Source organism: Nothoprocta perdicaria, unplaced genomic scaffold (genome assembly GCF_003342845.1).
Source record: "Nothoprocta perdicaria isolate Ctin4 unplaced genomic scaffold, notPer1 scaffold_319, whole genome shotgun sequence".
NCBI classification, from domain to species: domain Eukaryota; kingdom Metazoa; phylum Chordata; class Aves; order Tinamiformes; family Tinamidae; genus Nothoprocta; species Nothoprocta perdicaria.
This window is the reverse complement of record NW_020455554.1, coordinates 723445-732280: the sequence shown is the minus strand read 5'-3', so window position 1 is coordinate 732280 and position 8836 is coordinate 723445. Positions and strand designations below refer to the sequence as shown.

General features: G+C 41.9%; 1 long non-coding RNA gene across 1 annotated transcript; it reads left to right on the top strand.

Moving 5' to 3' along the window:
• Window positions 1-680: 680 nt before the first annotated feature.
• LOC112950421 lies at window positions 681-1407 on the top strand. The gene is made up of 2 exons (XR_003250004.1): window positions 681-758; window positions 1294-1407. It is a non-coding gene; the product is annotated as an uncharacterized LOC112950421 (long non-coding RNA).
• Window positions 1408-8836: the final 7429 nt, after the last annotated feature.

Sequence of the window (8836 nt, the reverse complement as noted above, 5' to 3'; positions counted from 1 at the left end):
ATTTTGCTGAAACGCATCCAAACCCATCACATGGGTGAGATGACTCTCTGGCCATGGGTAGGAACAACTGTCTGTCTTCAGGTCCTTGAAATTCTGCAACTTCTGCACTTGAATAAGTTCTGTTTATGTGGAATGAAATCATAATTTAAGCCTACTCCCTTGGAGAGCAGTGCACATACTGTAAAAAGGCAGGGTTAACTGCATTTAATCTTTAAAATGTTTTTGCTGGTTGTGCATGTACAACCTTATTTGCTAAAAAAATCTTTTGGGAACAAATTAGTAAATAATAAAAATCTGCTTCACAGATTAAATTGAGAATAATAAAAGTCAGCTTCATTGGTGGAATTATTCCTGTGGCAGATTAAAAAAGAAGCCAAAAACTGTATTTTTACTTTGTAAAGTAAATTAGGATTTTTCTCTGTGAAATAAATAGTCTTCTAAATATAAAGTTGATGAAGTTGATGATCCTTTCTGACCATGGCAAATGAATAACATTTTGGCTGCAGCGATAGAAATCGTAGCCAGTTTCATTCCCTCCCTCCCTCCTGTCTGTGGGTTGTGCAGGGTGCTTTTTTGATGGTTTTATATTTCCTAATGCTTCCAAAATAGATCCTGAAACTGAGATGCTGGTCACAGTTATGACTATGCCCTCTTATATACAGGGAGTGTGCTCCTGTAGCTGGAGTTAATGGAGTTAACTAGAGCTAACGAGGTGATGAACAGGCTCTTCTCTGCTCAACAGCAACGAGACCAACATGGTATGAAGAAGAAATTCTTTTGCACCACAGAGGGGTCAGTTACTATAGGAATCACTGCACATTTATGTTTTAATTAGAATGAAACCTTGATTAACATCCGTCAGAGGAATAAAACTGAAATAAACAGAGGATTACAAAGAGGGAGAGGGGGGAGGGAAAAGGTGAAATTCCTGTTGTCTCCTACAGCTGTGTGCGTGCACGAGAGACAAGTGATCCTCTTGCACTTGCACAGTGATAGAGAGGCAGGGGAGCACTGAGTGTTTGGTGTAAGGGGCCGTTTCAGACATCAGCCCTCTCTGCAATTAAAGTGACTGTCAGAGTAAGTGAATAGATCACTTCTCAGACCAAAAATACTGCACAGGACAATAGCTGACAATTCTTCCTCAACAGGTACCTCTTCTATACCAGCGTCAGGGACAAAAAGTCTTATTGTTGGTATTTTTTATTTCACTTTTGATTGGTTAGGCAACTCATAACCATTCTATTCTATAACATCTGCTATCTTTTATCTATAACATCTGCTATCTTTTTAAAGGACTGTAGAAGGAGCCTCGCAATGCGGTGAGGATCCCCAAGACATCTGATGAATGAGTGAATGCTGCTGCAGCCGTTCCTGCTGCTGACTTTGTGGCGTATTTGTGACCTGTTCCCTTCAGCCACTGTGTGGGTGACCTGTGCGAAMGGCGTGAGGGTGACACATTGCAGCAACAGCCTCTTAAACTGCCACCACGAGGCTTCCCTGAGGGCCCATCAGCTCTTAGAGAACTACCAAGGAAAGGAATAATGAGAGGGCAAAGAGCTGCACATTAGAGGGTTGCACAAGACTCACTTTTAAGTTGCAGGTCTTGCTTTTAGGCTCCCAGCACAACCTCGGTTATTTGTGATTGGAATGTGCTTTATGTCCATTACTTAGGCTTGCAGAAGAGTGTGGCACTCTACATCTGCCTCCAGGATTTAGCCCAAGAAAGTGTGCCAGGGCATTAGGTTGCTTGTTAATGTAATTAACATGTGGAATTCACACAATTCCTAAGTTCCAGATGTTTTATTTACTTTGTTTTTTAAGTTACAGAAGTGAAATTTAATCCTCTTTCTTCTCCACTTTGCTTTTCTCACATTTGGTTTTTGCATTTTGCATGTTTGTGTGGTGAGGGTTACATTTTGTAGAGAAAAAAACTTCATATGAATGGATGGATGCCACCATTTTCTTCCCCAAGGCACTTCTATGGAAGGATCAGACAGGAAGATTGCYCTTGGCACTTGAATTTTAAACTACGGACTATAAAAGATAATGACCCATAAAAATGCTCAAGATTCGCAGAGGCCACTTTTAAAGGCTCCCTGAYTGTGCTGCTCCACACCAGACCAGGGGGCTGAAGCAGGCACATGGCCTTCAAGATGAGCAGACTCCCACTGGGCGCAGATGGGGAGATCTGCTGAGCAGTCAGCCCAGCAGGTTGGCTAATGAGAAGAAACCTTAAGTGCCTGTTGTTAAAAATGAAAGGAAAATTAAATGGAAACTAACCTTTTAGGATGGCTGCGCTGGCTTTGCTCGTTTGTGTGAAGTTCAGCTCCCTTTGGAGTGGGCTTGGGCAAAGGCACGTCCTGGCGGCCTGCTGGGTTTGGCCACACTTGAGAATCGCTAGCAAAGTATGGCCTGTTGTGTGGGGGAGGCTTCGTGCCCACGAGAGGAGGTGGCTGGGGGGAAATGGGGCTTCCAGCCACCCCAAAGCTGGCCCTGCTGCCAGGAGGACAACGTGCAGAGCCACTTTGCAGGGTGGTGGCTTCTAGCTGCACTACGTTTTGGAAGCTAGCACTGTGTTTGGCATTGCTGCTTGTTAAAGACAAAACATCAGACTCTCTGAGCACCAGTCACTATTGAAGTTGATAGTTTGGGGGGTCTTGTTTGTTTGTTTTTTGTTGTTTTCGGTTGAGACCTTTAATTTGAAATCTGTTCTGTTGTTACATGTGTGTGTGTCTGTAGTTCTGCGTTCCTCATAATGTGCACAGAAGTCCAAGTCCAGTGAGCCCTACATTGTGGCAAGGCCTCCCCTGGCCCGCGAGGAATAAAGCGCTGTGGATCCTCGTCCTGTAGTGACCTGCAGGAAGGGGCAGCAGAGGCCGGGGTGTCCACCAACCGCTTCAGGAAAGCGAAAGGAGCTGAGCTTAGTTAGTCAGGCCCTTCAGAAGCTTCCTGCCCTCTGTCTCATTATGCAGCCTGTAGTTTTAGTGCCATAAAGTTATCCTAAGCTGAGTTTCCGTAGCTTACATTTCACGTTGGCTTTTCCTTTACCTTTTGTATTTCTCACTGGAAATCCCATGTCTTTTGAGGGAATCGCACACTGTATATCCATGCAACTTCTTCTAGGACTTCGGTTTTGGATAAGTAACATAGCAGATGTGATTTGCTTTTCAAATAAAAGCTTTGCCTTTACTGAAAAAAAAAAAAACTAAGAAAACTACTCTGAGTATTTGAAATGAACCTGACTAATTCCAAATCTAAGTAGGCCATGCCTCTAATCATGTGCAGATGTGTGTGGAGCATTCCCATTCGCATCTGTATTCTGCAGTATCCTGGCAATTTCGGGAATCATGAAGGGCCTGTATTCCAGCACCACGGCCATGTGCCTCGTGCACCGTCACGGCTCTCCTGCAGCAGAAGCACGCTCATTTTGTCCAGTGATAACATCAATATCTCAGCCTACCTTACTTTACTTTTAAAACTATTATCTGAATCTAGTTTCCTCTCCTTATACATTTCTGTCTTGCATCTAATTCTGGAGGRAAAAATGGAAAAGGAGAGATAATGGTTTACTTGGTGGTAACTTCCAGGGAGCATAATTGTCAACAGCAGAATGACTGTCTGCTTTCCAGTTGTAGCTGGCAAAATTGTATCACCTCTTTATCTGCCCAGTATTATGCTCTAGGAATTACTGTGTATGTTCATCATATTTTTGCCAGGCAATTGRTTAGTCGGCAGCAGGACTGCCTAACCTTTTCACAAATAGAGAAGCTTTCTGCTTCTCTGTTTGTGGCTCTTCCATTTCTGTCACTCTCTTTTCCCTGAGATGGACTTGAGAGATCGGAGCAACACACACGTGCAGGTTAGCTTTGCTGCCGATGCACAAGTCACCCATCATCGATGTGTCCTTCCATTTCAACGAAACTACCAGACTGTTTTCAGCGATTCAAGAGCTCTGCTGGTGTTCAACAGAGATGTGTATTTCATGTTTCACATTTGATAAGTTATTTAGTGAGAAACTTGCCTATTCTTTATTTGTGCTTGTGAAGGGGGAGCAATTTCACATGCAAAACATAATTAGCACCTGAAATTGTTTTGATCTGTTGTCTTTTGGGTAGACTCTCTGCTAACAACAGATTTCTGCTGGTGTGAAAACTTCTCTTTCAGTTTTTGACCTGCTGCATCAAAGCTAAACTACATAAATTTCATCCTTTGGCCAGGCTTTCATGTAGTGCAAATATTTTGAAATATCTTTTCCCAAACATCTCGTTTTATGTTCATTTAGCTTGGGGTTATCTGGGGGAGAGGGTAGCAAGAAAGGCAAAATAATATTTAATGGATGAGTTTCAGGACTTTTTCTTCAGGAGAACAGCTGAGATTGAGATTTTATTTTTCTGTTCAGGAAGGTGATTTGTAAATTAAAGCAGTTGGTTGATCCTAGCGAATATCAGAAAGACCACTCAGTAAGCAAACAGTGTCGCGGGCATAAATTCTGTTTGCTTTCTGCTTATGTTAATGCTGTGATCTTAACTAGTTCCTTTAGCTTTTGACATCCAGAGGTGATGCTCAGGATCAACCTGAAGCATGTTTGGCTTTGGACCTGTAAGTTGTTGGGGAGGATTGCCTTCCAAATGCAGAGCACCACCTGGGAAACACCAGGGGGATGTGTGCACATATCGATATGTATAGTGCATTGAGCGAAGGAATACACACACAACAGTATGATTTATCATATGCATAATATGAAAGGAGTTAAGAGAGTCAAGCATTTGATGCAGAGTGATGCAGAGTTTTTGTTTTTATTTTGTTTGAATAGTTTTTCATGCAGATATATGTTGAGAATATGTGAAGAGATGTGACAGTTTAAGAACTTTTAATAAAAAAGTTCACACTAGACTTTGAGTTTTCTATAGTGAGCATAATTTTACTTCAGCCATGTTCTTACTCTAACTCAAATCCATTGGAGCTTCTGTGGAATCTATAGTGATTCTCACGTTACCAAGATATTTATATTTCATTTTTTTAAACATATTTATATATGTATTCTTCAGTGCTTTTAACACTCAAGTTATAAGAAAATGAATGACTCACAAATACGCCTTACATGAGTTTTATTTCTTTTAATTTAAGGCCATAAAGGAAGCAATTTTTTTATTCATAATAGTGTTAAACAATAATGCAAGGTGTCTGTCATTTGAATTACTAAAATTGCAAGCTAATAAATGAGAATTTTCTTACAGAAGGAGCAGACAAAGTATTTCTCAAATGTTTTTCCCATGGTGTTTAAGGATTTGAACTCACAAACACATGTAGGCAGACACTCTCTCTAGTGTCTAGCTCTGGACGTGGAGAATCTCAAGGCTTTTCTAGCTTAGACAAATATTTCTTTCTCCTAGAGAGCTCCATCCCCTGCCTTCTCTGCCCAACRCTTTGCTAGCAGGTAGTACAGTCTGCTTTGTGCTGCATTTGCTCTCCTGCGAGTTAACATAAAGCAAGATCCTCTCAAAAATGTTATAAACGTGTGATGAAAATGTGTGTAAATACAAGTAAAAACTGTTGCAGGCTGCTAGTTTTGATTCTGTGGAACACACTGCTGCCTGGAGGGCCATGCGTCTTCCACTTAGCCATCATCTTAATTAAATTTCACCTGACCTAAGGCACTGACAACACTAATCTTCATATAGATTAACCATCTGGAAAACACTTCCTCAACATGATAGTGAGGTGATAGATCTGTGTCCAGAGAACAAGTGTTTAATTTGCTTGGAAACTGAAAAATGTGTCTAATGCTCTTAGGAACTGAACAGGTACGGTATAGATTAGAACAAGGGAGAAGTTAATTCTTGTTTACAAGCYATGCTCACTCCATCTGTTAATAAAGATGCTAGATTATCAATAGTTGGGTAGATTATTTTTTAAATAAGTAGGCAAAATAAGTAGTTTCTACACAAAGTGTATGCATATATCTTGTGTGTATATGCATACTTTTTGTACTTTCCAACCTTGAGACTTTCCTTGGATTTATCTTCAATGGTAACTTAATAAATAAATCAGACCTGACAAATTTATTCCACATCTCCCATATTCCTTATTTTGCTTCCAAGAACAGGCACTTCCTCTGCACTGGTATATGCAGATCCCATCTACGTGCGTGACTTTTAGAGCCCCAGATAGGGAATGAAAAAGAGCACCACCTGATCTAGCTTCAGCTGCTGATTTGCGGATAGGTCTTCCCTCTCTTTGTAATGCAGCAAGCCTCCTGTAACGTGGAAATTGGTGAATGCAACTGAAACAAAAGAAGCCTTTGAAAGGAGAGCGGGAATTATAATCTTTAACTTCACCGTTATCGCATTTCCCCTTCTGTTTAAGCCTCTTTGCTGCAATAATCAAAACTGCAGTTGCTTAGACACTGCTAATCCTACATCATATACCCACTGCCTTATTTTCCTGCAGGCCCCAGAAGCACCTTTTGACCGTGACACAACTTGCATGGTGACTGCCAGGTCCTGGGAGAGCTCATTTCACAGCTTCCCCGTATCCTCAGGATGGAGTTGCTGGAGGCGCACGGTGTGGAGAGAGACGATCCAGCCTTATCAAGGCTTTCCAAATTCTTGCTCAGGTTTTTCCTCTTGAGCTTCTGCCTGCCTTTACTGATGTAATTAATGTTTCTATGGCCCTAGGTTATATACCTGCTGACTTTAAATCTGTTGTCATTTATCCATTATTAAAGTAACGTTCTGTGCCTGATGACTTGGCTGCCAGCTACAGAGCTACTGCCAAACTCCCTTTCCCCTCAATGATCCTTGGAAATAAGGACGTTAAAGGTATTTTTTAATGAAAAGGGATAAAATTTGTCCCAATAGTTTAAAATTTTACATCCTGGAGCTCTTTAGGAGCTAATTAACTTGCATTGCATTGACTTGGGTATTGTCATTTGTCTTTTCAGTCATGTCTTTGCTGCTTGGGAAAAAAAAATTCTCCTCAAAGCCACTTGGCTCTGCTTCTCCAAGTTCAGCAAAGCAGCCACTGGGAACGATCTTATCTTTAGCCTTAAACTGGCTTTTCTTGCTCCAGCTACCTCGCTTTGAAGTTTGGGCTCCCCKCTGTCCTCAGACAAGTCCCCTCTGCAGCGGGGCTGCCCACGTGTCGGTGTCCAACTGGAAGAGGGATKCCTAGCACGGAACTGGGGGCACAGGGAGGGCTGCCACCCCCCGAGGGGCTGCCCTACGGGGAGCTCCATGGTGCAGCGCGAGGAAGAGGAGCAGCTGCTGGTGGTCATGTGTGGCCACCTCCGGTCGAGGAGCCGTTCCCATCACAGGGCCCTCTGCTCCGCTGGTTACAGCAGGTTCCTCTGAGCAGAGCTATATAGGGGCCTCCACATAGTGGATTTGAAACTACTGATGACAGCCTTAATTAACTTAATTAGCCGAGTGAGACTACTGCTGCTCTGCGAGTGGTCTGTGGCTCTTGGGTATCTGTGGCTCACGAGAGAGAAAGCTTTGCTGTTCCAGCTCCAACACAGCTCTGCTTTTCCTCGGTGTTTCTAGACTAGCAGTACTGTGCCCTGCCTATTGCCTCCTGTTTTGTTTGTGATGATAAGACTTAATTAAATTACCATTTAGAAATGCAAGTTTTCATTTACTCAGCATCAGATGTAATGAAGATAASTCGTGAAATAAACAGATATGAAGCTATGTACAAAATAATTAAAACTACGCTCACGATTTCATCTCTGCATCCATCTGATGCTCAGAAGGCATCAGATGAAATTAGCAGGAGGTAGATGCAAAACCAGAAGGGTTTATTCTTTGCACCAAACAAGTTACTGAACGCCTTGCTGCGCATTGCTGAGGGTACTGAAGGCTTCTCTGTGTTTAAAAAGTGCCTGAGAAACAGGAAAGAAGAAAAATGGAGAATTTTTGAGAGGAGATACACTGCCTTTAGGTGAAGAGGCTGYACTGCTGGAAGCTGCTGTGAGTACCAAGCAAAGCTGTTTTGCCTGATTTGACTGGCTTCCCAAAACTTCTGCTGTTGGGCCAGCAGCAGAGCTGAAATGCAGTGCAATCCTACAGTGTTCTCAGTTCAGAATTTAAGTGACTTTTTTTTTTCTTCTTTTTTTTTTCCCTCCTTGACCCTGTCTTTCAGTAAGACTGCTTCAAGATTATCTCCTTGGTTAAACATTTACTATCTGTAATGCTCTAATAGTAGAATTTGTTCCAGATATATTCATTCAAACATTACTGCTCTGTAGATGGCACAGGTGCTTCTGCTGAAATTTTTATGCCTGAGTTGATTTAATCTTTTTAACAATGTTTGTCCAAGATTTAACATCTGAATGAATACAATTAAAATAAACCTCAGCATTTGAAACCTAAGTCTGGGAATCCCATCTGCCATCAGAGTTCATGTTTGAGGACAGCAAGGCTTAAAAGCATTGAAATCTCAAAATTACAAATTAGAATCTACTYAAAAGTATAAACTCAGGGAGGTTGGCTTGAACTCCTTTCTTTTACTTTAACCACATCAGATTAATTTAACTTCTAGTTGTTATTTATATAGGTTGCTTCTATACAKTTGGAAGAAGATGCTATGCAATTCTGCTGTGATCAGTATTTTAGCATGTTATGTCACAGGTGTACTGAATAATTCCTGAATGGGTTGACATAAAAATGGCATAGATAGCTTTGGCATTGATATAAAAATGACTTTGCTGTGTTTGATGTCCCAAGCTCAAAAGCTTCTCCAAGGCCCAGGTACTTTTGTGCCGCTGTGYGCTGAGCGCGGTGCCTCGGAGCAGGGAATTCGCCAGCGGGATCCGCGGAGTGGCCCTCACATGGCC